Below are 10,221 nucleotides of genomic sequence, written 5' to 3'. Positions count from 1 at the left end.
CTAATCGAAACTGGTAGACCCCATACTTGCAATATCTCCACCGAGGAGAGCTACTCCTCGACAGAGCCGAAGCTCGGCGACTGGCGCGGCGCGCCAAGTCGTTCGTCTTGCTAGGTGACGAAAAGGAGCTCTACCACCATAGCCCCTCAGGCATCCTCCAGCGGTGCATATCCATCACCGAAGGTCAGGAGTTATTGCAAGAAATACACTCGGGGGCTTGCGGTCACCACGCAGCACCTCGAGCCCTCGTGGGAAACGCCTTCCGACAAGGTTTCTACTGGCCAACCGCGGTGGCCGACGCCACTAGGATTGTACGCACCTGCCAAGGGTGTCAATTCTACGCAAGGCAGACGCACCTGCCCGCTCAGGCCTTGTAAACAATACCCATCACCTGGCCGTTTGCTGTGTGGGGTCTGGACCTCGTCGGTCCCTTGCAGAAGGCACCCAGGGGCTTCACGCACCTGCTGGTCGCCATCGACAAATTCTCCAAGTGGATCGAGGTTCGACCCCTAAACAACATCAGGTCCGAACAGGCGGTGGCGTTCTTCACCAACATCATCCATCGCTTCGGGGTCCCAAACTCCATCATCACCGACAACGGCACCCAGTTCACTGGCAGAAAGTTCCTGGACTTCTGCGAGGACCACCACATCCGGGTGGACTGGGCCGCCGTAGCTCACCCCATGACGAATGGGCAGGTAGAGCGTGCCAACGACATGATTCTACAAGGACTCAAGCCGAGAATCTACAACAACCTCAACAAGTTCGGCAGGCGATGGATGAAGGAACTCCCCTCGGTGGTCTGGAGTCTGAGGACGACGCCAAGCCGAGCCACGGGTTTCACGCCATTTTTTCTAGTCTATGGGGCTGAGGCTATCTTGCCCACAGACTTAGAATACGGCTCCCCAAGGACGAGGGCATACGACGCCCGAAGCAACCAGACAAACCGAGAAGACTCACTGGACCAGCTGGAAGAGGCTCGAGACATGGCCTTACTACACTCGGCACGGTATCAGCAGTCCCTACGACGCTACCACGCCCGAGGGCTTCGGTCCCGAGATCTTCAGGTGGGCGACTTGGTGCTTCGGCTACGACAAGACGCCCGAGGGCGCCACAAGCTCACGCCTCCCTAGGAAGGGCCATTCATCATCGCCAAGATTCTGAAGCCCGGAACATACAAGCTGGCCAACAGTCAAGGCGAGGTCTACAACAACGCTTGGAACATCCGACAGCTACGTCGCTTCTACCCTTAAGATGTTTTCAAGTCGTTCATATACCTCGTTCACATACACAAACAAAGTCTAACCATCAAGGAAGGGCCAGCCTTGCCTCGGCAAAGCCCGACCCTCCCTCGGGGGCTAGAAGGGGGGAACCCCCTCTGCGTCAAAATTTTCCTCGGAAAAAGTCTTTCTGCGAGAACATCTTTCGTGCTTTTCGACTACTTCGATAGTGGAATCATGAAAACGACGAAGTACACGTAAGTAGGCAAGGCCGACCGAGCCGAGGGACTCCTATGCCTCCGGGATACGGATACCTCACTCATCACCTTCTGCGATAAGTAACTCATGCTCGGATAAGCGATTCCGCTGACCAAACAAGTCTTAATGCTCGAAAACTTTTTCTGCCAAAACGATTTTGTGCCATCTCGACTATATCGATAATAGAATCCTACGGACAAGTAGGAGTACACGTAAGCGGCAAGGCCAACCGAGCCGAGGGACTCCTACGCCTCCGGGATATGGATACCTCACTCATCACCTTCTGCGATAAGTAACTCTCACTCGGATAAACAATTCTGTTACTGACGAACAAGTCCTGATACTCGAAACAAGAGGAAAAGAAACGCAGCTTTACAACACGATGATGATATGTTTGGGCCTTGGCGGCCGCAAAAAACATACGCACACTATAGACAAACTGTTCCTGCAGGTTCAGACGACAGTAGGGGGAGCAGCAGCACCCTCGGCATCGACTCCACCTTCGGCGGAATCCGACCCGGCCTCGGACAGCAACACGGTCGGGAGGATCTCCACCTCGAAGGAAGATGTCAGCACCGCACCTGGGCCATCGCCGCTAGGGTCTCCTCCAGGAACCCGGCCCAAGTAGACGGCCGGACCGGCCGCTCCGTAGCCTCAGCCAGCTGTCCCCCGAGGACACCAGCCCGACTCATGGCCTCGGCAGCCCGACTCCGGGGTTGGTCCCGCCAGTGGACGACCTGGACAGGTCCCTGCCGCCACTGCTACGCCTCCTCGGCCTGGGAAGTCCCCTACTCCTGGGCCGACGAAGTTTCTTCTCCAGCCAACTTCGCCTCTGTCCGTGCTGACACCGCCGCCTCCGGCTTCGGCTCATCGCAGAGCAGCCGAGGGTTCCTTCACTAAGCAAGAGAAGCCTTGAGCGGCAAGGCCGACCGAGCCGAGGGACTCCTACGCCTCCGGGATATGGATACCTCACTCGTCACCTTCCGCACAGGGCAACTCACACTTGGTTAAGCGGTCCAGCTAGCCGACAGACAAGTCCTGGTGCTCGAAATGGGGAAGAAACACGGCTCTACGCCGAAATGTTCAGGCCCCGACAGCCACAATGAACATATGCCAGCACTCAAGGTGCCATTACAAACGGGACTCCGGTTCCGTTCCCGCGGGTATGAACAACCTCCATACTAGGGGGCTCGTGGGACGACGAACTCCCAGCGGCTCACCGCCGCTCGCTCCTGCAGCAGCGACAACGACCTCCGTCCCGGGCGGCAAGACAGCTGCAGCAACGGCTTTAGGGCAAATGCTACGACGGAAAAGTTCTCGCCCACCAAGGACGAGAACCAGCCATTCAAGCCAGGGAGACGGAGGTCCAGGGGTGCAGGCGGAGTTGGAGATCTCATCGGTAGAGAAACCTTCTCCGGCTGCTGCCACCACAGCACCGACGGCAGCGTCCACCTGTCCGCCAACACCGCACCAGCGGGCGCCGGCCACCCCAAAGCGCACCGGCAGGTCCTCACTCCCGCCCTCGCCGAGGCCGCCCCAGAACATGAGCACCGCCCTCGCGGCGTGTGACATGCTGGGCAACCTTCTGGCATGGCTATCGACGCGAGGAAGACCCGGACGTGGCCGGCTCGTACGCGGCGCGACCACCGCTCGGACGAAGGACGGAACGCTGCACCCTGTCCAGGAAGCAGCAGTTCGCCTTCCCCCGCATGGCTGAGGGAAGCCTCCGCGGGGCTGGAGGATGCCTTTCTCCCCCAAACGCTGGGGGAAGAAAAGGGTTACCGGCCCACGCAGAGGCAACCCCCCACTCGGTGCGCTCCTCCGCCTCAGCCCGGATGAAGAAAATCCTTGAAGCTGAGGGCAGGGCGGAGGCCGCAGCCCGGCTCGCTTCTCTCCACCAAACTGCCAATTGGTGGGGGAACGCAGCCGGGCCGCACGACGAAAATCCTTGAAGCCGAGCGATGGCTGAAAGGTACCAACCTCCATAAGGTTGCGCTCCTTCCACAACAAGACGAAGACAACGCGGGAGCTCCCCATCCGGGGGCTCGGAAGGCGGAAGGGCGCGACGCATGAGGGAAGTGCGAAGGCATGGCTACCACCCAGGAGGTCGATCCCTTTTTAAAGGCGACTCTCCCCGCTCGCGTCCTCAGCCGTCGCGGACTAAGTCTTCACCAACACGCTCCAAGGTCCTCCCCTACGGCATGGGGGCTGGGCCCCACGCGTCATGCAAGCTGGCCCAGAACAAAAGAGGCCAAACCGCCACGCGTGGAGCGTGTAACCGCCCAGCGGTTACAAGCATCCCTCCGTCTTCGCCCAAACCAGCGGGTGAAAGGGCGGACCGCCATGCAGGCGGCATGCAACTGCACCAAGGGGGCGCACCCTTTCGACTTCGACGCATCCAGCATGGAGGCCCAGGCCCACACGTCATGTAATCGGCGCGCTAGTTACTACATGCAAAAAACTGCAGCGCCACTTGCGCCAACGCCGTGCCTTCTCGACTACGGAACCGGTGCCGCGACTCGAGGCAACCCTGCGCATGGGCCAGCAGTGCCAACCAGGCACGTCGGTCACGGGCCAGTCAGCCGTGGGAGAAGGCGCGATGGTCAGTATGGCCAGAAGTGGGCCGGCAGTAATGGCGGCGGCAGGCGGGCGGAAGCAGCAGTCAAATCATCTGCAAGCTCACGTCCCCTCCTAGAACAGCGAGAGAGCCCTCTCCCACAGCGTGAAGACGACGCGCCCGTGTCCCGTTCCTCGAACGGCTCGCGCATGCACAACGGCTGCCCCGCGAACCACTCGTCCCGTCGCATTAACTCTGCGGCAGGGCAGACGACACCTTTGGCAGGCGAAGCGGGCGACGCTTCACCTCCTCCATAATGACCGCGTCAAAAAAGGTGCGCCACGTCGCTCAATTTCGTATCCTTTTCCTCTTCCCCTTTCTCTCTCTTGCTACAGGGACCGGGAAAGGGGATACTCCGAAAGGGATCCTTCTCCGCGAAGGAAGCGGGCCTCGAGCCCCCCTACTGATCAGAGGTTCGAAGGCTGGCCCCTCGGAAGGGTTCGACAGCCGCCTCAGAGCATTCGGGCTCCGCGCCCACTACTGGTCAGAGGTTCGAAGGCTGGCCCCTTGGAAGGGTTCAACTGCCGCCTCAGGCCACTCGGGCTCCGCGCCCACTACTGATCAGGGGTTCGTAGGCTGGCCCCCTGAAGGGTTCGACAGTCGCCTCAGAGCACACAGAGCAAGGGATGACTCTGGGTACGTTCGATACATAACCAAGGCTCAGGCTACGCTCCCGAGGTACCCTAGGACATTTCTGAGACCAGCAGGAGCGATTCTGTAACGGAATCCCATCAGAGGGAGGCATTGAGCCCTCGGACCCTATCGAACGGGACCGGATCCGGCAAATCACCTGCAGGTACTTTTAGAGCGCGCCTCTAGGCCACTAGCCGACCCTTATCGAACGGGGCACGGGCGTCCACTCGGATCACCCGTTAGCAACTCACTGGAGACACCATGTTCGGCGCCCTCCGAGGGCAACATGGCGCTTTCCCCCCTCCTTGCGGAAAGGCGACGCAGGGGCATATGAAAAAAGCCGAGTCTGCCCTTGACCGTCCTCTCGCCCTGTGCAGAGGCTCGGGGGCTGCTCTCGCAAACCCGGCTCTGGCCAAATCGTTGACAGTGTCAACATACTAGCCCGAGAACTCGGAACCTGACTATGCACCCGGGCAACGACCAGTTCGCATGAGGGAACAACCAGACCGGCCGAGCCATCACGAAAGGCACTAAGACCTCGAAGGAGTGAAACCACTCCTCCGAGGCCTCGGGGGCTACACCCGGCGGGTGCGCTCACGCGCACCCACCGGAACAAAATGCAACCGAGAAAGGCCAGTCCCCTTGCAAAAAAATACGACAAAGCCTCCAAGCGAGTACCCACACTCCCTTTGAGGCTCGGGGGCTACTGTCGGGGGACCATAATTAGGGGTAACCCCAAGACTCCTAATCTCAGATGGTAACCCCCATCAGCACAAAGCTGCAAAGGCCTGATGGGCGCAATTCCGGTAAAGGCCCTGTCCACTCAAGGGACACGATCTCGCCTCACCCGAGCCCAGCCTCGGGAAGGAACAGTAGACCAAGGCAGATTCACGCCTCGCCCGAGGGTCTCCTCAAGCAACGGACGCACCTTCGACTCGCCCGAGGCCCAGCTCGGGCAGGCTTCGTGGAGAAGCAACCTTGGCCAGATCGCCTCGCCAGCCGACCGGATCGCAGGAGCATTTAATGCAAGGATCGCCTGACACCTTATCCTGACGCGTGCTCTCCAGTCGACAAGGCCGAAGTGACCGCAGTCACTTCGCCCCTCCACTGACTGACCTGACAGGAAAGCAGCGCCGCCTGCGCTGCTCCGACTGCTGTGCCACCCGCCAGGGTGAGGCTGACAGCAGCCAAGTCCAGCCTCGGGCGCCATAGGAATCTCCGCCTCGCCCGACCCCAGGGCTCGGACTCAACCTCGACTCCGGAAGACGATCTCCGCCTCGCCCGACCCCTGGGCTCGGACTCAACCTCGACTCCGGAAGACGGTCTCTGCCTCGCCCGACCCTGGGGCTCGGACTCGACCTCACCTCCGGAAGACGGCCTCCGCCTCGCCCGACCCCAGGGCTCGGACTCGACCTCGACCTCGGACAACGGTCTCCGCCTCGCCCGACCCTCGGGTTCGGACTCAGCCTCGACCTCGGAGGAGCCACCGCCTCGCCTGACCTTGGGATCGGACCGACCACGCCACAAGGGGGGCCATCATTACCCTACCCCTAGCTAGCTCAGGCTACGGGGAATAAGACCGGCGTCCCATCTGGCTCGCCCCAGTAAAACAAGTAATGATGGCACCCCGCGTGCTCCATGACGACGGCGGTTCTCAGCCTCCTACGGAAGCAAGGATATGTCAGCAAGGATCCGACAGCCCCGACAGTTGTGCTTCTACAGGGCTCGAGCGCTCCTCCGACGGCCACGACGCCACATGAACAGGGCTCCAACACCTCTCCGACTGCCACGACGGCATGTACATAGGGCTCTGGCTCCCCTCAGCTAGACACGTTAGCACACTGCTACACCCCCCGTTGTACACCTGGACCCTCTCCTTACGTCTATAAAAGGAAGGTCCAGGGCCCTCATACGAAAAGGTGGCCGCGCGGGAGAAGGCCCTGACGCGCACTCTCACGCCCTCTCTCTCTCCCTCGCGAACGCTTGTAACCCCCTACTGCAAGCGCATCCGCCCTGGGCGCAGGACAACACGAGGTCGCGGTTTCCCCTTGTAGGAAACGAGTGACGCCTAAGAGGGGGGGGTGAATTAGGACTTCCAAAACTTTTACTAAACTAGGCCACAATTAAATCCCTAGAGCAAAACCTTTGCAAGTAATCAAACTAGAGTGTGCAAACTAGGTTTTGTCTAAGTGTTGCTATCTCTACCGCAAAGGTTAAGTTTCAATCTACACTAAACAAGTATGACTACAAGATTGAAACTTAAATGCTTAATATAAATATGGAAAGTAAAGAGCTAGGTAGAGAAGCAAACTCTCGTGGATGACGTCGGTATTTTTACCGAGGTATCCGGAACCACGCAAGGTCCCGACTAATCCTCGTTGGTGCCCCTACGCAAAGGGAAGCCCACGCGAGGGCCAAGCACCTCGGTCGAGTAACTCCGTAGAGAGCCGCGTGCCTTCTCCACGCGCAAGTGGTGCTCCGCTTCCGGCTCCTCTCGGACGCTCCCCGCCGTCTCCACTATCGAGCTTCCGGCCGAAACGCCGCGGGCCTCGTTCCCTCCGGTACACGGTGGCGGCCGTGACACAAACGCGGTTGTCACGGTCTCGCAAGACTCTCGCCCCACTCGGTACAATTACAACGACTCACGCAAGAGCCGAGGGGTTGTGTGGTTTTACAAAACTCACTCAACTAACTAGGATTCACCTAGAGCAAGCGCTAATGCGGTCTAACTAACCTAAGCACTTCACAAAGCACCTACGCTAATCACTGAGTGATTCTATTAAGCACTTGGGTGTTTGAGCACTTGGAAATGTCTACAATATGCCTTGGTATGTTTCTTGGGCTCCCACACATCCAAATGGCCGGTTGGGTGAAGTATATATAGGCCCCAACTCAAATATAGCCGTTGGAAAGCAGTTCTGCAGCTTTCTGCGGCGCACCGGACAGGTGCACCGGACTGTCCGGTGGTGCACCGGACATCCCACGTGTACTAGCCGTTAAAAGTAGCCGTTTGAGCTTCCGAAGATGGCGCACCGGACATGACGCACCGGACGGTCCGGTGTGCACCGGACAGCCCATGTCCGCTTGTCGTATTTTGGCCGTAACTTTTAGCTCCGAACTCCGATTTCGATGATCTTGTACTTTTTGGAAAGCTTATGAAATTCTCTACATCCCAGAGTTGAAGCCATATCAGTTTGAGCAAATTTGGCACACCGGACAGGCCAGTGTGCACCGGACATCCCATATGCTACTGCAGTTTTTCAGCAATTCCGACTTCGTATTATGGGCATAACTTTTAGCTCCGAACTCCGATTTTGATGATCTTGGACTTTTTGGAAAGCTTATAAAATTGTCTACATCTCAGAGTTGAAGCCATGTCAGTTTGAACAGATTTGATGTTGTGAAACACTTCCAATTCAGTCAGCCCTTCCTCTCAACTTTATCAACTTCACTTTTGTTTTGTAGCTTTGTATCTCACTTCTACTTCTTGATGTGTTGGACTCTTAGCATATATAAAGTGTCTTCAATATTACTTTGTAATGTCTTCTATGAGTCTTATAATGTCTTCTTTGAGGTGTTGCATCCTCAAAGCCTCAGTGCAATCCACTTTGCATCCTATGAACTACAACACACAAACACTTGGGAAATACATTAGTTCACGGATTGTGTTGTTCATCAAAAACCAAAACTCAATTAGCCAAATGACCCGGGGTCCATTTTCCTTACAATCTCCCCCTTTTTGGTGATTGATGACAACACAACCAAAGCAAGCAAATATTACAAGTATTTGAATGAAAATATGCAATCTACTTGCTAGGATGCAAGTTTGTCCCCACAATGTGATATTATAGACTTAAGCCTCCCCCTAACTCCATAATTCACTTACTTCCTATTTTGGACCAAATAACCAAAACCACTGGAAAAACCATTTGTAGATATAAAATTTAAAATTGGTGGTGTTTGGTGTTTGATATAGTTTTCATTGCTTTGGTCCTTAAACTTCTCCCTCTTTGGCATCAACCACCGAAAAGGAAGACATTAAAAGCATGTAGGAAGTAAAAAAAGCTTGCCCTCATCAAGAATCTTATCAAATGATATCACTTAGAAGGATATTAAATTAAACCACATGAATGATACCAGTTGAAAGGAACTCCCCCTAAATGAGTGTTCTCTTTAGAAAGAAGTTTCTCCCCCTTTTTAGAGATGAAGAAATACTCCCCCTGACAGAGATCCTCTACTTAGGAAAAAGCATGTGAAAATTAGAGGTGCAAGACATGATTTGAAAAGACTAACTTCCCTTATGCATAGGTAACAGAATATGAGTTAACTACTTATGCATTTTTAGCAACATGGAAGCATATGATATGAAATATAGTCTAATCAAATATTGGAGAAGACATGTAAACGATACTGAATGTAGTCTCAAAAGATACCGATTGAAGATCAATGACGAGCTTGAGAGACATGAGAGTTCTTGGAGATTTTGCAGTGGAAGATTGTTGTCTTTCTCCGGGGACCTTATTTTCCTTACAATGAGACTATCACAAGAAATAGACTTGAAAAGGTGTTAGTCTCAAAGTGTTAGATTATAGAGTAACCTCCCCCTAAAGGTGTGCATACAAGTTTTGAATACTTGTAGGAGACATGCACTTTGATTTGATATCAAGAGGGGTAAATTATCCATAATCCTAACTTCAGCACATATAAGTTAAATGATACAACTTGTAGGAATCAAAATTTTCAATTTATGCATCATTTACTATGGAGAGATATAGAAGCTATGTGCCGTGCTTAAATAAACATTTTAAGCCATGTAGGTTTGCTCAAGTATATGAATTTAAAAACAAGCAATCCTACAATATGATTTACCTAGTATGCATGATTTTGAACAAAAGTACATAACAAATGTAATACTAGGCAAGAAAGGTAAACTAGATAAAAGGTAAATAGATACGCATATCTAAAAACGAGAAATATAATACAACTAGTTACCTTAGTCATGGGTGGGAAATTTGGGTCAAAAATTTTCACTAACCCACTTGGCAATAAACTTGATCTAATATGATGTATCCCATGATATACATCCAAATTTGCCAAGTCTCCAAATTTCCCAAGGACCTTCGGTCCACTCACTTCCCTTTCGGGATCCAAACCTTCTTAGTGCTTTTCATGGTTGAAATTATCTCCTTTGGCACCCAGATGCGTTTGGCCCCCTTTCCTTTGTTGGCTTGCTTGTTGGCCTTGATTGCTATCACCTTTCCGTTCTTTTTCTTCTTGATCAAATATGGTGTAGCATCCTTTTTGTTCACCTTTTTGATGTAGGTGTTGGAGATTTTGCTTGATGGCTTTTGCTTGAGCTTTCGCCTTTGTTTATCCCCGATCATCGCCTTGCATTGGAAAGACTTGTGGCCTTCCATGTGGCATAGTCTACAAATCACAGTTTCTCCCTCCATAGGCTTGTTCACTCCCGCAGTGGTGTTATCCTGTGAAGGT

This window comes from Zea mays, chromosome 6 (assembly GCF_902167145.1).
Source record: "Zea mays cultivar B73 chromosome 6, Zm-B73-REFERENCE-NAM-5.0, whole genome shotgun sequence".
NCBI lineage: Eukaryota > Viridiplantae > Streptophyta > Magnoliopsida > Poales > Poaceae > Zea > Zea mays.
Note: the sequence above shows the minus strand (reverse complement) of the source record.